The sequence below is a fragment of the Bos mutus genome, chromosome 5, assembly GCF_027580195.1.
Source record: "Bos mutus isolate GX-2022 chromosome 5, NWIPB_WYAK_1.1, whole genome shotgun sequence".
NCBI classification, from domain to species: Eukaryota; Metazoa; Chordata; class Mammalia; order Artiodactyla; family Bovidae; genus Bos; species Bos mutus.
The window spans coordinates 35,789,335-35,813,524 of NC_091621.1; the positions used below are offsets into that span (position 1 = coordinate 35,789,335).

The following is a 24,190-nucleotide window of genomic DNA, read 5'->3' on the forward strand; positions in this document are numbered from 1 at the left end:
CCGGCGCTCCCGCCGCCTCCGGTCACCCGGACCGTCTCCCAGCTGCGGGACTGCAGGTCCACACCTTCGGCCCTCAACTCCAGCTGCTCCAGCTTTCTGCCGAGGGTCACTGTCCCCGGTGTTTGCCGCCGCTTCTCCGGCTCCACAACCGTGAAGCACCACAGGGCTGGCAAGATAGCTTTCCTTTCTGGGGTCTGCCCTGCCAGCGCCTTTCACTGGTTCAGCAAAAGGATGCTCAAAAACGGAAACGAACGTTTTACTGAAAAGTTTTCAGCTTTAAAAAGATGTGCAAGATATCCTTCTTGGTTTACTCTTCTGCTGTGTGTACAATTTAATGTAAAGGGTCCCGCACCTCCCGATTTTTAAAAAAGAATTAATAGGCAGTTTCCCATCAAAATTTGAAAGGCTTTTAAATTAATTTCAGACTTACCTTTTTTTCTTTAGTTGGGCCCATTTAGAGATAAGGTTTTCCTTTCTCTTCATTCCAAAAAGAAACAGCCACTGAAAGTAAAAAGATTAGCTGACGTGAGTACTCCTCTGTGGTCAGTTCCATCATTCAAGATTCATTTGTGAGGATAAAGTTGTAGCATATTATTAAAAACTATTTTCCATTCTGTGCTTTTATGAATATGTGTTTCCATGTCTAAGTATAATTTATTTTTTAAATTTCTGGCTGCACGGGGTCTTTGTTGCTGCCCATGGGCTTTCTCTAGCTGTGGGGCGGAGCCTGCGCGTAGCTTAGTTGGGGTGCACAGACTTATTGTGGTGGCTTCTTTTGCTGCGAAGCACAGGCTTTAAGGCGCATGGGCTTCAGAAGTTGCAGCATGCATGCTCTAGGTTGCTCAGGCTCCAGTAGTTGTGGCTCGTGGGCTCTAGAGTGTGAGCTCAGTAGTTGTGGTGTGCAAGCTTGTGGTGTGCAAGCTATGGGCACACAGCATGTGGAACCTTCTTGGACAGGGATCGAACCCCTTTCACCAGCATTGGCAGGCAGATTCTTCTCCACTGTACCACCAGGGAAATCCCTCTAAGGATAATCTTGGTGGTTATTTTTGTACTACTTTTCTAGGACTCCTGGATTATAATTTTCTAGGTAGAAAGCTAGGTGTTTTGTTTTTAGGGCCTTGAACTGACAAGTATAAAAATGTACAATCTGATTATCAACAAATACTTTGTACAGACCAATAATACAAGGTCAAGTTAACAAAATCACTTTTGAAATGTGACATTTTTAATTAGCCGGTAGGTAATTGCTTTTCTTAATGGGGTTCACAGCAAAATAGATTGCTGTTTTCTGTTCCTTGTTTTTTAGGCTCTTATTTCTCATAGACATATTTGTCTCATAGACAAAACATCTTCATATTTTATAACCAAAATTTAATCTGAGCTTTATAACTTGTTTGGATTTAAAAAACGTAAGGAGGAGTTCCATTCTAACCAAATTCTTCCTGACACGACAGTTCACCCTGATTTACCAGTTTTCATAGCATTGTTGAGCACAGAGAGTGCCTCTGCAATTTGTTGACTGACTCATGTTCTGGTGAGTAGGGAAAATTGCTTAAGGAGGTTGACATTACTCAAATGTACAGATGAGAAAAATTAATTTTCCCATATTGATCCTTAGAAAAGATCCCTGTATGTTCAACCCTGAAGAGGAAGAAAGTCCAGGTAGGTTGGATAAGACCACCACAGCATCTGCCAGATAATGCTTTTTTTTCTGCCAGTATAGTAGTTTGAGTTAAAACTGCAAGGGACTTTTCTGCATTGTTTATGAAACAACAAAATTCCTGTAGCAAAACAGGAAATCTGAGGAGGGAAGATGTTTGTTAAGATGTGAACAGCATGGCCAAAATTTTTTTTTTTTTTTTTTAAACTGTCCATCAGCATTTCTACATGTAGTCAGATAATTTCCTTAGCAAATGGATTCTTGATGCCTTCATCGGATGTTTTATGAAAATGTTTCTGGTCAATATTGACAGTACACTTAAATTTCATAATTTATTATGTCTGCTGTTCATTTCAGGTTAGGTTATTGTATTAACTTTAGAGAAATGGTTTATTGAGTACGTAGACTGCTAGTGGTTCTTGTATTTTACCTATTTAAGAGACTAGATTATGATAGAAATCTTGTTTGTTTGGTTAATCTCTCTTGCTTGCATCTTTAATGTGATACCAATTACATGACTTCACACCTTATCTTTTTTAAAAAATTGTGATAAAATACACATACTATTTCCCATCTTAATGATTTTTAAATGTTCAATTCAGTCATGTTAAATACAATCGCCTGTTATGCAACCAATCACCAAAATTCTTTGCCTGTTGCAAAATTAAAACTTTATATCAACATTAAATAACTTTCCATTCCAACTCAACCTCTAGGCCCTGGCTAACATCATTCTGTGTCTGTCCCTATGAGTTTGACTATTCTTAGTACCTCATATAATTGGAATCACACAGTAGCTATCTTTTTGTGATTGGCGTATTTCACTTACCAAACTGTCCTCAAGTTTCATCCATGTATAGCATGTAGAATTCCTTCCTTTTAAAGGCTAGATAATATTTTAGTGTGTGTATTATACCATGTTTTGTTTATCCATTCATCCATCATGTCTTTCTTCTTGTTAGCAAAATCAACTGTATTATTCTCAGATATTTTAATCAGTTTCTTATAGCTACTAAAAGGAGTACTTCAAGGCTGTATATTGTCACCCTGCTTATTTAACTTATATGCAGAGTACATCATGAGAAACGCTGGACTGGAAGAAACACAAGCTGGAATCAAGATTGACGGGAGAAATATCAATAACCTCAGATATGCAAATGACAGCACCCTTATGGCAGAAAGTGAAGAGGAACTAAAAAGCCTCTTGATGAAAGTGAAAGTGGAGAGTGAAAAAGTTGGCTTAAAGCTCAACATTCAGAAAACGAAGATCATGGCATCTGGTCCCATCACTTCATGGAAAATAGATGGGGAAACAGTGGAAACAGTGTCAGACTTTATTTTTTTGGGCTCCAAAATCACTACAGATGGTGACTGCAGCCATGAAATTACAAGACACTTACTCCTTGGAAGGAAAGTTATGACCAACCTAGATAGCATATTCAAAAGCAGAGACATTACTTTGCCAACAGAGGTTCGTCTAGTCAAGGCTATGGTTTTTCCTGTGGTCATGTATGGATGTGAGAGTTGGACTGTGAAGAAGGCTGAGCACCGAAGAATTGATGCTTTTGAACTGTGGTGTTGGAGAAGACTCTTGAGAGTCCCTTGGACTGCAAGGAGATCCAACCAGTCCATTCTGAAGGAGATCAGCCCTGAGATTTCTTTGGAAGGAATGATGCTAAAGCTGAAACTCCAGTACTTTGGCCACCTCATGCGAAGAGTTGACTCATTGGAAAAGACTCTGATGCTGGGAGGGATTGGGGGCAGGAGGAGAAGGGGACGACAGAGGATGAGATGGCTGGATGGCATCACTGACTCGATGGATGTGAGTCTGGGTGAACTCCGGGAGTTGGTGATGGACAGGGAGGCCTGGCGTGCTGCAATTCATGGGGTCGCAAAGAGTCAGACACGACTGAGCGACTGAACTGAACAAATTAGCACAAAGTAGACTGCCTTACACAACAGAAATTTTTTCTGTCACAGTTTTAAAGGCCAGAAGTCCAAAATCATAGCTGCCATCCCTCTTGAGACTCTAGGGGAGAATCTTTCCTTACTTTCTCCAGCTTCTGGTGGCTGGTAGCATTTCTTGATTTGTGGCCCCATCACTCTAATCTCTGGAGAAGGCAGTGGTACCCCACTCCAGTACTCTTGCCTGGAAAATCCTGTGGATGAAGGAGCCTGGTGGGCTGCAGTCCATGGAGTTGCAAAGAGTCGGACACGACTGAGCGACTTCACTTTCACTTTTCACTTTCATGCATTGGAGAAGGAAATGGCAACCCACTCCAGTGTTCTTGCCTGGAGAATCCCAGAGATGGGGAAGCCTCGTGGACTACCGTCTCTGGGGCCGCACAGAGTCGGACACGACTGAATCGATTTAGCAGCAGCAGCAGCACTCTAATCTCTGCCTCTGTGGTCACATTGCTTTCCTCCTCGTCTGGGGTATCAAATCTTCCTCTGCCTTACTTTCATAAGGACACCTGCCATTGGATTTAAGACCCACTCAGATAATCCATGGAGAAGGCAATGGCACCCGACTCCAGTACTCTTGCCTGGAAAATCCCATGGATGGAGGAGCGTGGTGGGCTACAGTCCATGGGGTCGCGAAGAGTCGGACACGACTGAGCGACTTCACTTTCACTTTTCACTTTCATGCATTGCAGAAGGAAATGGCAACCCACTCCAGTGTTCTTGCCTGGAGAATCCCAGGGACGGGAGAGCCTGGTGGGCTGCCGTCTGTGGGGTCGCACAGAGTCGGACAGGACTGAAGCTACTTAGCAGCAGCAGCAACAGTAGCAGCAGATAATCGAGGATAATTTCATTTCAATAAACTTAATTGCATCTGCAAAGATCCCTTTTCTAAATAAAGTAACGTTCACAGGTTCCAAAATTAGGATGTAGCCATATATTTTGGAGTGTCCACTATAAATGCTTGAGGCTTCTGATACTCTTGATGATTGCTTCTTCTTGATATACTCCTTTTTCTTTTTGACACTGCACTTAACTGATCTTCTTAACTTGGCTGGACCACAGTATCCATAGTATTATTGTCATACTTCAGCCTGGATGTTACTGTAAGGATATTGTGGGGATGAGATTAACATTTAAGAAGGTAGACTTTGATACAACTGATAGTCTTCCATAATGTGGATGAGCCTCATGCAATAAGTTGAAGACATTATTAGAACAAATACTAAACTCTAGAACAAGAAGAAATTCTGCAATCTAACTGCCTTTGGATTTATATGGAAACTTCCCCCTGAATCTCCAGTCTGTGGGATTACCTCATCAGAAATTTTGATACTCGTCAAGTCGCCACCATTGCCTAAGCCATTGGCTTAAGATAAATATCTCCTTTCATGTATACATACATCCTGTTGATTCTGTTTCTCTGGAGAACCCTAATACCCTTTAACTCCTCTGTCGTCTTTACCTCATTTGTCAATATTTATGAAAAATGAATTAATTATATCTTCATCAAGATAGCCCTACTCTAGACTTCAGTATTTCTCAGTGTGATATCATCACTTAAAAGCAGGTCCTTCTAACCTGCCACACAGCTGTCTCCAGACCTAGGAGACTTTGCTTATAATAACCACGTCGCAGGTATCCCATACAAAATTAACATAGTTGTTATTTAGTCACTAAGTCATGTCCAACTCTTGTGACCCCATGGACTGGAGCCTCCCGGGCTCCTCTGTCCATGGAATTTCTCAGGCAAGCATACTGGAGTGGGTAGCCATTTCCTGCTCCAGGGGATCTTCTTGACCCAGGGACTGAACCCAGGTCTCCTGCATTGTAGGCAGATTCTGTACCAACTGAACCATCAGGGAATCCCTCACTTATATATCTTTCAACTTGTCAATTATTTTCCAATTCTTACAGACTCAGCTGGTTTTGCTTCTGAAAGCAGAACCCATTTTTAGGTTCCCTTTTTGTTTGTTTGGATTCCTTTGTTTTGTGTCTTGTTGCTCTACTCTTCTTACCTTGCTTTATTTTCTATATCGGCCCTACATGAACAAATCCACATTCAGTTGTCAAGTTCATTTCCTGAAGTGCTTTTCTAACTGGTCAGTCTCCCACATGCTGATTTTCTTTGGCTCCCACTGCCTACAGAACATGGTCCAAACTCCTCATCTTGGCACCCAAGGCTCTCTGCAGTATCTTTCCAAACAGTGGCCTATGGCCCACATTACATGTTGTCTTCTGCTGTTTTACTAATCTGGAAGACAACCCCTCACTCTCTAGCTATATGCCCAGTTTCCACTGTCTCTACCTTTTAATAGTTAACCCACCCTTTGGAGTCCTATCAACTTCCAAGAAGCCGTTTTTCAATCTCTAATATATAAGAAGTCTTATGTCTTCAAATACCTTTAGCATTTCATGTGTCTGTTCTAGCACCTCTCTTACTCTTTCCTGTAGTCAAAGATGCATGTGAACTGACCCATCTTCCTATTAGACCATGTAGTCCAAGGACTTTATCTTGTTGCTTTTTGCATCTCACATGTATCTGTTACTCATTCATTCAATTGTCCTTTCATTCATTACATTGTTTCTGAAATTGGGGATATAATCATGATCACTGTGTTTGTAAACATTTCTGGAATTTAAAAAATCTTGATTTTCATTTTACATGTGGAAATGAATGTTGCTAAGTCACTGATCCTCAGTGGAACTGCAAAATATGAGTGCTGAGCAGTTTCTCAGGGATGTTCTTTTAAGTTATCAAACCTTATGGTTCTTTGGTAATTAAAATGATTGTATATCTACTCAGTAAAACAACTGTTTGGAGACAGTTCCATTTAGTGTATGCAATTTAATGAAATTTCTTTTGAAAAATCTGTATTGTAAGATTCTTCTTTTAAAAAACCTGTGTTTTTATGGTAATTATGTTTTCAGCAATGACTACTCAGACAGTTATAAAAATTGCATATTCTAATGCTACCTATTTCTTTAGAAACTAACTGATATAAAACAGTGGCACCTTATTGTTGGCCCTGTCAAATTATGTATTCTTATTCTTATTATTTATATATATGAATCTTCTGCTCTAACCATGAATATTTTCCCACTTTTTCTCATCCATTAAGTCTCCAGTTGCTTAACATTTATCAGAACTGTCATGATACTAGTCTCTTAGATTTGTATAACGGTTTAAAGTTTTAAGGGCCTTCCCTGGTGGCTCAGACAGTAAAGAATATTCATGCAATGCAGGAGACCCAGGTTCGATCCCAGGGTCGAGAAGGGATCCCTTCGCCCCTGGAAAAGGGAATGGCAACCCACTCCAGGGTTTCTGCCTTAAGAATTCCATGAACAGAGGAGCCTGGTGGGCTACAGTCCATGGGCTTGCAAAGAGTCGGACACGACTGAGTGACTAATGGTTTGACACTTAAAGTTTTGAAAGAAAACATATAACCTTGTTTGAGCACTGAAATAATCCTGTCTGACAGGCTGAATGATGTATTCTCAGGTTTTATTTTTTAACTTTCAGAAATTTGAAAATTGAAGCATAGAGAGGAAGTCATCAGCTTTCAAGACTAGGGCAAATGTTTCTAAGAGACGGAAACCATTTAAGACAATGTATGCAAATAACAAGATTTATTATAAGGATACAGGGCCTGGCTTCATTTCTGCTTCTCTCTTTTTCACTCTCTTTCCTAATGGGATCTCTCTATGTACTCAATGATAGAGTATGACCACCTTGCCCTTCCCAATTTACAGTCACAGTTCTAGCCACATGCAGAGATTAAATAGTTGTTTCTAAGTTTCAGATTCCTAGGGGAGCATATGATTAAGCCTGCTTGGCTTAGGTATCAAATCGTCCTGGGCCAAGTTGGCTAGTTTAGCCAATACACACTGTTTTATGAATGAAATGCAATTACTATAAGAGGGGAGATGTATCTTGGATTTGACAATCTTAGAATTTCTGCTTTTTAAAATTTGGTGGAGCTGGTGCTTAGAACCTCAGAAGTCACAAACTCATAGCATCCCAAGGACAGTTAAATAACATAAATGAATAAAACTGACAGATGGAGGCTGCAGGACCCAGATGGAGCACAGGCTCCATCTAAAGGGAGCTGCAAATACTCAGTTTCAACTGACTGATGCTCCATGGGAGTCTGGGCCCAGATAACCAATCTTCTGATTTTCAAGGAAACTCAGAAATTGGGATTTTATATAAAGTTCCTGTTTAAATTTTTTTAAATCCCAAATGAGTGAGAAAACAAAAGCAAACCAAAATCCATGACTGCGGGTCATAGCTGACCTATCTGCCAGTAGTTTAGGACTTCCGACCTAGATCTGTCTGGTCAGTTGTCACATAATGACATACAAGCTCTCACATCCTCCATGAAGTTTTTATACAATGAAAGAGAAAACAATATGTACATCATTAATGTGTGTAGTCCATGCGTTTGTATATGCTGGGTATACAAATAAAGCATAAAGCATCATTCATCTACCTTGTCTCTGAATAAGAAACTTCACGAAAGCAAATCTTCTTCACTTTGTGAGATAATTTATTATAAAGAGCTGCACTATTTGCTTTAGGCTTTCCTAAAAAAAAGATGATGCTGGGAAAGTGCTGCACTCAATATGCCAGCAAATTTGGAAAACACAGAAATGGCCACAGGACTGGAAAAGGTCAGTTTTCATTACAATCCCAAAGAAAGGCAATGCCAAAGAATGCTCAAACTACCGCACAGTTGCACTCATCTCTATGCTAGCAAAGTAATGCTCAAAATTCTCCAAGCCAAGCTTCAACAGTGTATAAACTGTGAACTTCCAGATGTTTAAGCTGGTTTTAGAAAAGGCAGAGGAACCAGAGATCAAATTGCCATCTGTTGGATTATCGAAAAAGCAAGAGAGTTCCAGAAAGACATCTATTTCTGCTTTATTGACTATGCCAAAGCCTTTGACTGTGTGGATCACAATAAACTGTGGAAAATTCTGAAAGAGATGGGAATACCAGACCACGTAACCTGCCTCTTGAGAAACCTGTATGCAGGTCAGGAAGCAACAGTTAGAACTGGACATGGAACAACAGACTGCTTCCAAATCAGGAAAGGAGTACATCAAGGCTGTATATTGTCACCCTGCTTATTTAACTTACATGCAGAGTACATCATGAGAAATGCTGTGCTGGAAGAAGCACAAGCTGGAATTGTGCTTGCCGGGAGAAACATCAATAACCTCAGAAATGCAGATGACACCACCCTTATGGCAGAAAGCAAAGAAGAACTAAAGAGCCTCTTGATGAAAGTAAAAGAGGAGAGTGAAAAAATTGGCTTAAAACTCAACATTCAGAAAATTGAGATCATGGCATCTGGTCCCATCACTTCATGGCAAATAGATGGGGAAACAATGGAAACAGTGGCTGACTTTATTTTGGGGGGCTCCAAAATCACTGCAGATGGTGACTGCAGCCATGATATTAAAAGACGCTTACTCCTTGGAAGAAAAGTTATGACCAACCTAGACAGCATATTAAAAATCAGAGACATTACTTTGCCAACCAAGGTCCCTCTAGTCAAGGCTATGGTTTTTCTAGTAGTCATGTGTGGATATCAGAGTTGGTCTATAAGGAAAGCTGAGCACCGAAGAATTGATGCTTCTGAACTGTGGTGTTGGAGAAGACCCTTGAGAGTCCCTCGGACTGCAAGGAGATCCAACCAGCTCATCCTAAAGGAAGTCAGTCCTGAATGTTCATTGGAAGGACTGACATTGAAGCTGAAACTCCAATATTTTGGCCACCTGATGTGAAGAACTGACTCATTGGAAAAGACCCTGATTCTGGGAAAGATCGAAGGTGGGAAGAGAAGGGGACAACAGAGAATGAGATGGTTGAGGGCCTCACCGACTCAACAGACATAAGTTTGAGTAAACTCCAGGTGTTGGTGATGTACAGGGAAGCCTGCCGTTCTGCAGTCCATGGGGTTGCAAAGAGTTGGACATGACTGAGCAACTGAACTGAACTGAACTTCCTAAAGAACAAACCTTGTTTTAGGAGAAGAGCCATACAGAATCTATATGTTCTTGAACAAAATTTTTAACTTGATCCTCATTTTTCTCTTATGCCAATATCAATGTCTCATGATTGTCATGGACATATGATTTTATAAAGCTTTTGACATATATTAGGTGCTCAACATATGTTAGGTTTCATATCTGCTAGTTGGAATTAAGTTCAACACAGTACTATAGTTTTAGAGCATATAGTATGAAACATCGGAGAAGGCAATGGCACCCCACTCCAGTACTCTTGCTTGGAAAATCCCATGGATGGAGGAGCCTGGTAGGCTGCAGTCCATGGGGTCGATAAGAGTCGGAGACGACTGAGTGACTTCACTTTCACTTTTCAGTTTCATGCACTGGAGAAGAAAATGGCAACCCACTCCAGTGTTCTTGCCTGGAGAATCCCAGGGACGGGGGAGCCTGGTGGGCTGCCGTCTATGGGGTCACACAGAGTCGGACACGACTGAAGTGACTTAGCATAGTATGAAACATGCAGTATGTTTCAAAATAATGTGATTAAAAACAGGGCAAGTAAAGTTATACTGAATTTTCAAACATCAAAAGTACTGATCCAGTATTGATTTCTTATGAGTGCTGCTCAGTCACTTCAGTCATGTCTGACCCTTTGTAACCCTATGGACTGTAGTCTGCCAGGCTTCTCCCATGGCATTCTCCAGGCAAGAATACTGGAGTGGGTTGCCATGCCCTCCTCCTGGGGATCTTCCCAGCACAAGGATTGAACCTGCGTCTCCTGTGTCTCCACATTGCAGGTGGTTTCTTTACCCACTGATCCATCTTGTTTTCTTACATAGGTCCATAAAACCACAGTATCACCAACTGCTTTGTCTTATTTACATTTCCTTAGAGTTATACAGCATCAAATAAGAAAAAGAAAAACTTTGGTCATAAAAAAATAAGGCTTAAGCATTAAACAATTTTTTATGCATGTAATTATAACCCCCAACAATCTGTAATAAACACCTGGCAAGATTGCTAAAACTTTGAACACAATAGAGTATATTACAGAAGGTTCTTCCATTTCAGTGGGGCTCTGTGTTTGAATGAATCACCAAGGAAACAGAATAGTTTGGGTTAAAGATCAGTTCAAGCAAATAATATCTCTTTGTCAGTCTCCCTGAGTGAAATCTAGGCTGAAGTAATCTTAAGCACTTTCTAATGAAAGAAACAGTGAACACTCAGGTTCAAAAGAGCTGTTTATAATAAGGATCCATATTGGAATCAAAGTGCAGGGAAGCACAAAGCACCCAGCTTTTTAATGCATTATTTATAGTGGGATTTTCACCCCAGTTTGAAGAAGTGCCTTAGCAATGGGATCTTGAACCTCATTCTCATTATCTCTAATGTCTTCGTGTGGGTAGGATGGTTTAAATGGCTAATGGGAGTATTTGCAGACTCCTTTGAAAATAAAGTGCTCTTTCTTTCCCTGTTTCTCTGTCTTTCCTAGTGATTCTGTTGCTGCTGCTGCTGCTAAGTTGCTTCAGGCGTGTCCAACTCTGTGCGACCCCAGAGACGGCAGCCCACCAGGTTCCCGGTCCGTGGGATTCTCCAGGCAAGAACAATGGAGTGGGTTGCCATTTCCTTCTCCAATGCATGAAAGTGAAAAGTGAAAGTGAAGTCGTTCAGTTGTGTCCGACTCTTAGCAACCCCATGGACTGCAGCCCACCACGCTCCTCCATCCATGGGATTTTCCAGGCAAGAGTGCTGGAGTGGGGTGCCATTGCCTTGTCTGCTGGTGATTCTAATTAACCCCTAAAAGCTGGTCTAACATTTTAATGGCACACATGAGAAAGCCTAATACTAATTCCTAGATGGGGGACAACCATCTATGTCCTTTTAAGTAATTTTGTAGTCACAACAGAGGCAGCTTCAACATTTCCATATTAGAGGAATTTAGGGCTGGAATCTGCAGTCTGGCTGGAAAGCAGTGCAAGGGATTGTGAAGTTGAACTTACTAGCAGTCGGTTTTGTGCTTGTGTGTGTGTTTCTGTGTGTGAAATAAATTTGAGAAAACTGTTCATATCAAATAATTGGGGGACGGGTGGAGCTGGAGCTGAGCAAGATTATGGGAAAATTAAGGCCTCTTCACCCACATTCTTAACTACCCTTTGGAGGTGTGTGAAAACCATAGTTTCCTGGTTGGAATCCAAAATGGATTAACTTTTTACTAAGTACAGTTCCATAACAAAGACTTTATACTAAAGCTTCAGTGCATCTATTCTGTTTTTTAGTGGTAGACTAAGTCCATGTAGTGGCTTTATTTAGGGATGTTAGGGCGTCTATGGGGTCGCACAGAGCTGGACAGGACTGAAGCGACTTAGCAGCAGCAGCAGGGCGTTAACTAACATTTTATATGTTAATGATGAGAACAGTCATACAATGAATTCCAGGAAAGGGATTGTTCAAAAGTCATTAAAATAATTATATTGGATCATATGTATTTTTAATGCATTAATAATATATTTTGGTGAGACTGATGGGTATTAGACAATATTCTTCCTTAACAAGAAAGTTTAGATTTTATTGACATGGCTAGGTACCCAGATAAAATTTGCATTTCCATCTTCCTTGCAGCTTGATGTGACTTTGTGATTAAATTCTGGCCAATGAGATAGAAAAGCTATTGGGTGAGTCCTGACAGGCTTCTTAAACCAAAGCCAAATAGCTGGTGAGAACCCTTTTTAATTTCCCACTTCCTCCTGTTTCCTACTAGAATGAGGATATGATAACTGAAGCTTTAGCTGCTGTATTGGACTTGAGGTAACCTTGATGAAAAAAGCCACAGATTTGGAGAGTTGAAAAGAAGGAGAGGAGCCTGGGTTCCTGTTGACTGTAGCTTTCTAGTATCAGACCTAGAATGCCTACCTTCAGACTTCCTTTACATATAAGTATAACATCTTCCTTCCTATTTAAGCCACTGTTATTGCCAGTCTTCATTATTAGCAGCCAAATGTATTTCATAAGTGAGACACTTCGTTTCACCAAAACTCTTTCGTTTAGTTCACTGAGACCTGGCATAGCAGGTTTGTAAAGTGAGAGGTGGTGTTATCTAAATTCCTTTGGTTCCTGAATTTAGGGTAACAATTAGTGAGAATTTGGAAAGCAAGGGATACAGATAATTTTAAGGTGATATTATCGCTAGTTGGTATTCTACATGCTGTGTAACCACAAGATGTGTCTGTGTGTTAATCATTCAGTCTTGTCCAACTCTTTGTGACCCCATGAACTGTAGCTCGCCAGGCTCCTCTGTCCATTGGATTCTGCAGGCAAGAATACTAGAGTGGGTAGCCATTCCCTTCTCCAGGCAGGGGATCTTCCTGACCCAGGGATTGAACCTGAGTCTCCTGCATTGCAGGCAGAATTGAGTGGAATGGGACCAAGGACTCCTCAGAGATGTGAGGATTCATCCTTTTTCCTTCTCTTTGCTCACTGCCGTGCAGCACATTTTAATACAAGTTATGTGCACCTTGGATTAAATACAGTAAAAGGAAAGTGAAGGGTAGATTGGTATACCAGAGAAAGAAATGGCAAATTCTTACTTTTGTGCTTACTATTCAGTCATTAGGTCGGCCAAGGTTTCACTGGTTAATAGATCCTTCCATGTACTTCTCATTCCTACCTGCCAGTCCGTCACTAGCCCTTTCACTTTTTTTTGCTTTTTTGGCTACACTGTGCAGCTTGTGGGATCTTAGTTCCCTGATCAGGGATTGCACCCTTGGCAGTGAGAGCGGGGAGTACTAAGCTTTGGACCGCCAGGAGATTCCCTGATCAATCTTATTTAAATTGGTTTACTTTGATCCTAGGGCTAGGCTGGTCTGTCATTAAGAAGAAGCTGACTTTGCCACTTGGTTCCCAGGTCCGGCTTCATTCAGCCTCGCTATAGAACTGTTCTACTTGGAGTCACATGAGTCACTGGCTCAGTGTCCATCCCTCTTGCCCTCACAATAATGCTTTTACCAGGCTTCCCGATGATGCTGGCTTTCATTCAGGTTTTCTGAACTGGTTTTCCTTCTCACCTTTCATGGCATGAGCTCTTTTTTTTCCCCTGCCTTAGAAATAACATCCCAGCTTATTTCTTTGTACTGTAGCCCTTTGCCATGGCAGCTCACATGAGCCCTCATCAGTCCATGTCTCCTGTCAGGGTTCGTTAGGCTCCCTCTCATAGAAGCTCATTTCACAGCCCTTATTCACTAGCTGCTGTTTCTTCCTGAACCATTCTTTCACAGGATGACAGCACAGGTCCAGTTAAGTCACGGTTCACTTTCCCTGGCTCTAGACACAGTAACCTCCAACCCACTTTACCTTTAATCCTGTTCATTTTTAAAAATTGTTTTTCCTCCCTCCTTCTAGCCTTTCATCCCATCTGCCTTCCTTCCCTTACTTCCTCCCACAGCCATTGTCAGTGCCCTGATGTTTTCATGTCACTATCCTAGCTTGTTAACAGTGAAGAGAAATAGAGATTTCCCCAGTGGATCCTCTGGCGCTAGAATAAGCGTTGCACACTGTAAGTCCCGTAATTCCTCAGCCTCAAGACTGAAGGGCTAGACTCAGTGAAAGAGCCGAGTTTCATGAGTAGGAGGAGCTTACGTGTCAGAGGTGAGGTCTTGGAGTAACATCTACCACAGATAGCAGGCAGGATATGATGGCAGTCTTTGCTACCAGGGAGGGATGAAGTTATGGGGGGACTGATGTCAAGTTGACTCTTCAGTTACCAGGAAAACCAGTAGAGGAGCAGGCCCCTCACCCCTGCCTTTGATAAGCTATCATGGTGGAGACGTTCTGATCTAAAGATTAGAAATATCTCTAGCTGGGGCCAAGAGCAAGTATGTCAGCATGTACTAATTAGGCTTTATGGTTAAAGAGGAAAGGTCATCCCTGTGAGTAGGGTGTAGGTGAGGTAAGGTCTGGTCAAGCAGGAGTGTACAAAGAGCAAGAAAACAGCCACCTTGGGTAACCTGATTATATGGTGTTCAAGAGGATATAGATCTTTCTGTTCTACAATTCAAGTCCAGAAGAGAAATACATTGAGATAATGGTAATGGGCATGAGAAAAATACAGCTCAAAGTGAGGTAAATTGCATTTTAAGAATTTAAAGTCTGAATGCGCATATGGGAGGCTGTATTTCCCAGAGGGGAAAGCTCTGGTTTGAAGCTCACATCCATGACTGCCTCACTGTGTGATGGCAGTGAGACATTGAAGTTGTTCAAGACATTGAGAAAGTGAGACGTTGAAGCAGGTAAGAAAGGGTGATTGCCCTGTAGTAGTCTTTGAGCTACAACAGAGCCCCGAGTTGTTTTGGTACTTTCTTATTTTTGCTTTTTTTTTTTTTTTTTTTTCTTTCTGTTCTCCTCACTGCCATCCTGTAACATTGCAGTAATTTTGTGATTCTTCCCTGGTTTCTCTGGAGGGTGTCTCATGCGAGCCTACTGGTGCTGGGCCCTCTGCTCTGGGGGGCTATTCCTTCCTCCTACCCAGTGAACTTGTCCAGGCTGTCACTTGTTCACAATACGTGCCAGGTAACCGGAAGCCAGCCCGGTAAACTAATTCACAGCAAGGTGCTCATTCACAGATTCATTAAACATTTACAGAGCAGCCCAGCTCCTGTGCTCAGTGTGAATGACTGACCAGGGCTGTTCAGCTGCATTATCAATGTATCCTGTGGCAGCCTTGGGCTTTGGATCAATCAGTCCTGGGTTTGAATCACATCCTGTCACTTGCTAGATATCATCCTGAAAAAATTTACTTAGCCCTTCTGGAAGTCTCACTTTCCTCATCTGTATAATGAATACAAGACAATGATAACTGCTTGCAGGAGTTTTGGGGTTTTAAGGACAACTATGTACAGTGGCTAGCTCAGAGTAGATTTTAAAGGCATAGTGACTTTTATGATATTATTGGTTATCCTTTCCAGATATCATTTATGGGGACCTTTAACACTTTAACTTTGGATGTAAATCACCAGTGCCTTAGCAATAATGAGTCATATGACAGCTTGTGAGATACATTTAGGGAGTCAGAAGTCTTTCCCTGCCTCCCACCCACACCAGTTGTCTGAGTTCTGATGCTAGAATACCCAAGTATCAGCTGTCTGAGGAACTGAAGCGGAGTGGATTGCTGAAGACAGGAGAGGTGTTATAAGGATTCACAGAGGTATGTTTTCTAATGAGGCAGCCTGGCTCTAAAATGTCAGGAAACAACAACAGCAGATCATGAAGTGAAGAAAAATAGGTCACTTGTTTGGAGTCAAGGTGTCAGGTAGCATGCAAGGTGAAGAGCCCAAAGCCATAAACAGTAACAGGCTGTGAAAATTGCTACCACAGCCGTAAACCAAATGGCTGCCTTCCCACATACACCCGATGGATAGAACTGCTGGTCACGCAGTGTCTTTTTGCCACACTTGCACACGTGCAAAACAACACCATCAGCCATCCACAGCATCATTTTGAACAGAGGACAATGCTAAATCAAGAGACCAGACAGCTGGTTATATAAAGGGCAGGAGGGCAGTGGGAGAAAGTGGTAGTAAAGCTCTCCATTTATTCGGTTTGCCACCTTAAAGTGTATTGTACTTTTTAACTGTTTATGGCCTCAAGCTATAGTGTGTCAAATTTCAGAATGCCTAAATGAAACATCTGCTTGTTTGCATATTCTTCATACATTGAGTAAGCCTCCTACTCTTGTAGGATGCTTCTGTGTTATAAAAGAAATTTCTAAATACTTATTCTGTATGCAGGTTGTAAAGGATTTTAAACTCAAAGCCGGGGTCTACCACTTCAGATGGCTTTTGAGCAGTCATCTGGGATTGTCAGCTTTGGGGGAAGGGAGGAGGTAAACAAAATGCTGTTTGGATGGTGAGGGATAACAGTGGGCTGTGCGTTCTGCCCCATTACATGCACTGTCATCCCACAGTTCTCTCTTCTTCTACAGTATTCACCTCCTGCGCATTACCCGTGACAGCCTAGAACTCTGGGGAGATGACTGAGATAAAAGAGTAGCTGAGGTAACAGTGATTTTGGTGAACCCTGGGTTTAAAAGCTAGTTGCAAAGAGAGAAAAGACTTAGCTATCAAATGGCCAGTGTCTTACAAATTCTCCAGATTTCTTAAGCTTCTAAAACTAGCTGCATTATGATTATTACTTTTTAAAAGTGACTTACCTATCATGAACTAAAGAGTTAAAGAAACATATTAATATTGTTGAGCTTGTGCCTCAGCCGTGTCCGACTCTTTGAGACCCTTTGGACTGTAGTCCACCAGGCTCCTCTGTCCATGGATTTTTCAGGCAAGAGTATTTGGAATATGTTGCCATTTCTTCCTCTAGGGTAATGTTGTTGAAATTACCGAAAATAAATTTTCTGAAACCCAAACTGTGATATGGTGTAAGGATTATTTTCTCTGATGTCTGATATATATTAATATTAATTTTATTGCAAAAGGGTATAACTGAACTTTCACAAAACCTAAATTCATGAAGAGTTTAAAATAAATTGAAGTTATCTAGAAGCTAGGAGCTGTGAAATGATACAGAAACAGCCTAGTTTCCCTAACCCTTTCAGTTGTCAAGGAGCACACTGGATTTTGGAGCACTTGAGCAGATAAAGGGCCTTTCAAAATTCAATAAGTAAGTGAATATAAATATTGGTTCAAATATGCTCTTTAAAAATAAGACTAATTGATTCAATTGAATACAAATTTATATAATTTTAAGTTGCTGGAAAAAGCAATTTGTGTAGACAGTGTAACTGTTAACCTACTCTCAGAAAGTAATTTTAATGGATCTCTATCAAAGGCACTGGCTTTACCTGAAAGGATAACAAGCTGATAAGGGAAATATATTCCTGTTAGAGTTATGCTTAAAAAGTAATTATTGAATAAAAAGTCCTCTTGGAAGAAGAATCGAGGTTGTTTTATGATAGAGAAGAATATGTACATTTGTTTATTTCCTTTTGAAGTTCTGACTTCACAAGAGCAAAATTTGAGTTTATGGCCTTAAAGGACTGGAATGGGCTTAGGATTTTCATGAATTTAGACAGCAACTAAGGAAGGCTTCCACTCCTCCTGAAAGCAGTGGAAACTATTTAAATAATTTAGAGTCAATGGACAAGGACTACACCATTCTTTTGAGCTTTTTTTAAAAGTTTTATTTTTCAGACTATAAATTATGTTAGTATATGAACACAATTGTCTTGGGGTATTTTGGATGGAACACTCATTAAATTGTTTGATTCTGCTTAGCACCAATGCAGAATTTATAAAAACACAGTTTTTCCTAAACTCAGGCTGAACACTGAATTATTTCCTTATTTCCCATTAGCATAAAATTTACTTGTATCAGCTATATTAATGCAAACATAAGAGTTTTATTCTTTAGAGAGATTAGTTTTGTGATCTAAATTTAGAGCTGCTTCTCAGTTTATCTCATGAGTGATGATGTTATTTAAAAAAACATATAAGCAAAGAAACTTTATGGCCACTTTGGCTTATCTTCTTAAAGATGTGTACTTAGAGAACAGGTATATGCTTGCATTTAATTAGCAGCTCAAAATACAGGAGAAGAAGGTCTTGCTTTTCAAAGATGCCTCTCTAATGAATTTGTAGACTCTGAAGTCCACCTTAAGAGTGCACTTAGGACTTAGATTTTTTTCCCTACTTGCATTTTAAAACTTGCAGATAAGGTTATACAAATAGATTCTCACTTCTACCCATTTATGCATGCTTAGTTCTAGATATTTGAGTGAATCAAAATTCCTATGGGGAATAGAAAGTACATAAAAGTATGTGCTGACATTTTTCAACATTACATTTACTTAAAAATAAAATGAACTTTAAACAAATGTTTTCTAATTTATAAGGAGTCTGTGCTCCCTCCTCTCCACCTTAGCCTTCTCTTTTTAATTGTTTATCAATTCTCTTAATCTTAACATTTTAATACCACCTTTGTGGGCTCAGTTCAGATTTTGATTTATTTTTTAATGGAGTGAGAAATAGAGATCAGAGGTATGTGTATGTCCATGATATTTTAAAGAACTACATATCTTCATAACATCTCTCCATTCTTGATATTTTTTCATCATTTTCCTTTTCCTGCTTTGTCATTTGTTCTTTCAACTTTAATTACCTCTCAGTATGGGGTTTCCTTAATTCTCCATAATGAACCACATACATTGAGAACACGAGGTTAACATTAAGCCAAAGACTGAATTGTAGAGGGAGAGGCAGCACTAGGTCACGGCTACTGATTAAGTCACTAAACAAGTTGGGGGAGGAGTCTTTGTTGAACTAGTTTGTTGACCTAATCGTTCACTTTCTATGAAGTGGTGTAGACACAGTCTATGCCATGCTTTTACTTTTTTTTTTTTTTTTTTCTTAACTTTAGTGAAGGAAAAAAAGAATACGGGCCTCTACCTGTCTCTGAGTATCTACTGCATGCAGGTTTTTCTGATTTTCAATTCTAAAGCTTGATTGGTGGCAGACTTCACTGTAAGACGAACTTTCCTATCTTGTTTCTTGGAATAGTGTTGCATTTCCCCTAATGATATTTCAGAAGGCATGTTTAATCCAACAGCATTGATTTTCTCTATTATCCTAGTTGTGACTAGGTGGTTAAATTGAAATATGCATCGTTACAGCACATAACTCTTTAGGCTGATGGGGACTTCTAGAAAGAGTTGTATTGTCATTCTAATCATCTTGTTATCCTTTTCTATATGGAAGCGATCTAAGCTTATATTTCCTAGATAAAGGCAGTTGCATAAGTATGGTAAGATAAAATTAGAAAAAGAAGAAAAAGCCTATGTTTATCCATTGCATATTTTTCAGATATTCCAGCTCTCTAGTTCTTACGAGCATGTAATTAAAGGAATCCATGTAGAATCAGTGCATTGCTGTAGAAAAATAAGGAACAAGCATTCTTTATTTTGCAGATATGCAATTTCATGCATCTTGCCCATGTTATTGTCCTCATAATAAAAAATCACTGGGAGGAAGAACACTGCTCTCCCATAAATATAAGACAAATTAACCTCAAAAACACAGAGTGACAAATAAATGATTTAAATCTTTACCAAACCTGTCTATCTATGAGATGTTTTGAAAAACAAAATAAATAAAATTTGCATTTATTACCACTTGGTATAAATTATTTATAACTATAGAATCTTACAGATTAAATAAGCTCAATTGTCTGTGTGTCCAATACCCCTATTGTTCACATGAAGAAACCTTGTGTATGTATATTAGTAAAAGTATACATAAGTACATGAAATTCTAAACCTGGGTGCCCTGAGGCCCTGAGGCCCTAAGGCACAGAGATTTATAAATTTATCTATGGTGATACAGATTGGCAGTATCTGCATTGGCAGAGCTGACTAAACCCACCTTTCTTGGCTCCCTTCCTTTCTTTTTAAAAAATTTTTAAATATAAATTTATTTATTTTAATTGGAGGTTAATTACTTTACAATATTGTATTGGTTTTGCCATACATCAACATGAATCCACCACAGGTATACACGTGTTCCCCATCCCGAACCCTACTCCCTCCTCCCTCCCCATACCATCCCTCTGGGTCGTCCCAGTGCACCAGCCCCAAGCATCCTGTATCATGCATCAAACCTGGAGTGGTGATTCCTTTCATATATGATATTATACATGTTTCAATGCCATTTTCCTAAAGGGATGTATCTTAAAAAAAATTTTTTTTTGGTTTATTTTATTTAGTTGGCTGCACTGGGTCTTAGTTGCTACATGTGGGATATTTTATTGTGGTATGTGGGATCTAGTTCTCTGATCCGGGATTGAACCCGGACCCCCTGCATCACCAGAAAAGTCCCCTGACTCCCCTTTTAATTCTCCTTTGTCATACTTCAAATGTGATTATTTGCAAGACTACTGAATTATTAAATCACGGTGTTTCACTAGTGGGGAAGGACAGGAATTTGGACCTCCTCAAGGAAGATAAATTTTTCTAGTAATTTATTTTGTGTATTTCTTAAATGTCAGCCATGAGGGTATAGAAGAAGACCATGGTGGGTGAACTAGCTGTGGGTGCCCCCGTGTGGGTGCGGGCTTAGCATGATTCTGTTTGTCTCTTTCATGGGAACAACTACAAAGAAGTAAAAGATGTTGAGCCTCATAAAGTTCCATAAACTTTAAGAGAGCTGGGCATTTGTGGATATGGAACTGATACTCAAGAATTCAAGACTTCTCTCTGAGCACACAAGATTCAGCCCACGTGCTTATGTGTATCTTGGTTGTTGTTTAGTCACTAAGTTATGTTCAACTCTTTTGAGACCCCATAGACTGTAACCCGCTAGCCTCCTCTATCCATGGGATTTCACAGCCAAGAATACTGGAGTGGGTTGCCATTGCTTCCTCCAGAGGATCTTCTCAAGCCAGGAACTGAACCTGTGTCTCCTGCTTTGGTAGGCGGATTCTTTACCACTGAGCCACCAGGGAAGCCCCATGTGTATCTTTACTAAGGGACAAATGTGAGCTGACTTCTATGAGAGGCCAGCTGTGGAAAGGTAGCCACATAGCTATCTGGGTTGTGTGAACCCAGATAATCACCCACACCCACATTAAAACAAGATTTTTCTTTTCTTGCTATTAAGTCTTACAGAGAAATTCATATGAAGTAACAAAAACTTTGGTTTTGTAGATTCAGGTAAATTCATGATTATTGCTTGTTCAGTAGTGATAATATTGTAACATAAGTCAGTTACATGATAAAATGGACTTTAATAATTTTAAAAATAGCTATAATTAATATTTATAAAATTCTTAAAGGTTTAAAAGCACTGTAACATTTTTATTATATTTAACAAATATTTTATGAAAAAGTTATATGGTATGATATTTTGAAAATAGAATCTTTTTTATAAGTTCCCTGGATTTACCTCTCTCAAATGCAGTAAATCTATTTAGGGACAAGGCATTCATACACAAAGCAATCTGTGGGTTCATAGAAAAGAAAACAAATTAATATAAAATAATGTACAAGTAACATATTATTAAAATATTCTCTATTTGTAATGATAAAATTCTTTGCATAATAATCTTGTAATATCACCTGTTACTACTTCTGTGAGTCCTATGTCTCTAGGCAAAGCTAGTGGTTCATAGACTACTTATTCCTCAGGTTCTATGTTGTAATAGAATGATAATAATACTGGTCTTTTTCTTTAAAAGATGAGCTTCTTATATAATACATCTTATGTAAGATAATGCTATCTTAGTTGTTTCTACAGTACACAGTAAATGCTTGCTAGAAGAATGAATTAAAATATTGTTTGAAGTGGTGATCCATTGAAATTTGACAGTCATTTTATGTACAGAGAATTCTATTCAGTAGTGGTAATTATAACAATATTAGGCCTATTATACAATTGAACCCATAAAATGTATTAGAGTGAAAGTCATGGACTCAAAGGCATTGATGAACTTTTCCACTAAAATTTTGGTGAGATATTCATATAGGAATTATATTGTAAACATGTGAGGCTTTTCATGAGACCTGTTATCCCTGGAAATGAAACTTAAAAAGAAGATAATAGATGTACCAGAATATGCCAGATATTTTTCTGTTTTGTTTAATTCACTGTGTTCCATAACTTACATATTATTAGCTAAATATTTTAGACAAGATTATCTGTTTTAGATAAAGTATATAGCAAAAATAAGATTTGAACTCAGGCCTGTATATCTATTAATAGCTCCAAAAACTCTACTAATTTTTTCTTCATAATACCTATTTACTCAAACTAGGAGGTGAGATGGTCAAAAACACTGTTTTGAGTAAGGCAGAAAAACCATCTCAAACAAAATTGTATGAATAAGTTTTATTTTTAAAAATAAATATTTAAAACAAAATTTATTTTTTGTGAACTGGCCGAGAGGAGCAACCCAAGTCCGAGGCCAGGGGCGACAGCAGGGAGGACCAACCCCACATCCAAGGAGCCGTGGCTGCGCGGGCACAGGAGGGCCTAGAGGAGCTATCCCACATTGAAGGTCAGGAAGGGTGGCGGTGAGGAGATACCCCTCGTCCAAGGTAAGGAGCAATGGCTGCGCTTTGCTGGAGCAGCCCTGAAGACATACCCAACGCCTAAGGTAAGAGAAACCCAAGTAAGACGCCAAGGTAGGTGTTGCAAGAGGGCATCACAGGGCAAACACACTGAAACCATACTCACAGAAAACTAGTCAATCTAATCACACTAGGACTACAGCCTTGTCTAACTCATTGAAACTAAGCCATGCCCGTGGGGCAACCCAAGATGGGCAGGTCATGGTGGAGAGGTCTGACAGAAGGTAGTCTACTGGAGAAGGGAATGGCAAATCACTTCAGTATTCTTACCTTGAGAACCCCATGAACAGTATGAAAAGGCAAAATGATAGGATACTGAAAGAGGAACTCCCCAGGTCAGTATGTGTCCAATATGCTATTGAAGATCAGTGGAGAAATAACTCCAGAAAGAATGAAGGGATGGAGCCAAAGCAAAAGCAATACCCAGCTGTGGATGTGACTGGTGATAAAAGCAAGGTCCGATGCTGTAAAGAGCAATATTGCATAGGAACCTGGAATGTCAGGTCCATGAATCAAGGCAAATTGGAAGTGGTCAAACGAGATGGCAAGAATGAATGTCGACATTCTAGGAATCAGTGAACTGAAATGGACTGGAATGGGTGAATTTAACTCAGATGACCACTATATCTACTACTGCGGGCAGGAATCCCTCAGAAGAAATGGAGTGGCCATCATGGTCAACAAAAGAGTCTGAAATGCAGTACTTGGATGCAATCTCAAAAATGACAGAATGATCTCTGTTTGTTTCCAAGGCAAACCATTCATTATCACAGTAATCCAAGTCTATGCCCCAACCAGTAACGCTGAAGAAGCTGAAGTTGAACGGTTCTATGAAGACCTACAAGACCTTTTAGAACTAAGACCCCAAAAAGATGTCCTTTTCATTATAGGAGACTGGAATGCAAAAGTAGGAAGTCAAGAAACACCTGGAGTTTTTGGCCTTGGAATACGGAATGAAACAGGGCAATGACTAATGGAGTTTTGCCAAGAAAATGCACTGGTCATAACAAACACCCTCTTCCAACAACACAAGAGAAGACTCTATAAATGGACATCACCAGATGGTCAACACCAAAATCAGATTGATTATATTCTTTGCAGCCAAAGATGGAGACGCTCTATACAGTCAGCAAAAACAAGACCGGGAGCTGACTGTGGCTCAGACCATGAACTCCTTATTGCCAAATTAAGACTTAAATTGAAGGAAGTAGGGAAAACCACTAGACCATTCAGGTATGACCTAAATCAAATCCCTTATGATTATACAGTGGAATTGAGAAATAGATTTAAGGGCCTAGATCTGATAGATAGAGTGCCTGATGAACTATGGAATGAGGTTCATGACATTGTACAGGAGACAGGAATCAAGACCATTCCCATAGAAAAGAAATGCAAAAAAGCAAAACGGCTGTCTGGGGAGGCCT

The 24,190-nt window shown here is 39.9% G+C and overlaps 1 long non-coding RNA gene across 1 annotated transcript; it reads left to right on the top strand.

Moving 5' to 3' along the window:
- The first annotated feature begins 15 nt into the window (after positions 1 to 15).
- Positions 16 to 14,905, top strand: LOC138987924 (uncharacterized). Its single transcript, XR_011464219.1, has 3 exons — positions 16 to 1,537; positions 1,622 to 1,665; positions 11,136 to 14,905. It is a non-coding gene; the product is annotated as an uncharacterized lncRNA (long non-coding RNA).
- Positions 14,906 to 24,190: the final 9,285 nt, after the last annotated feature.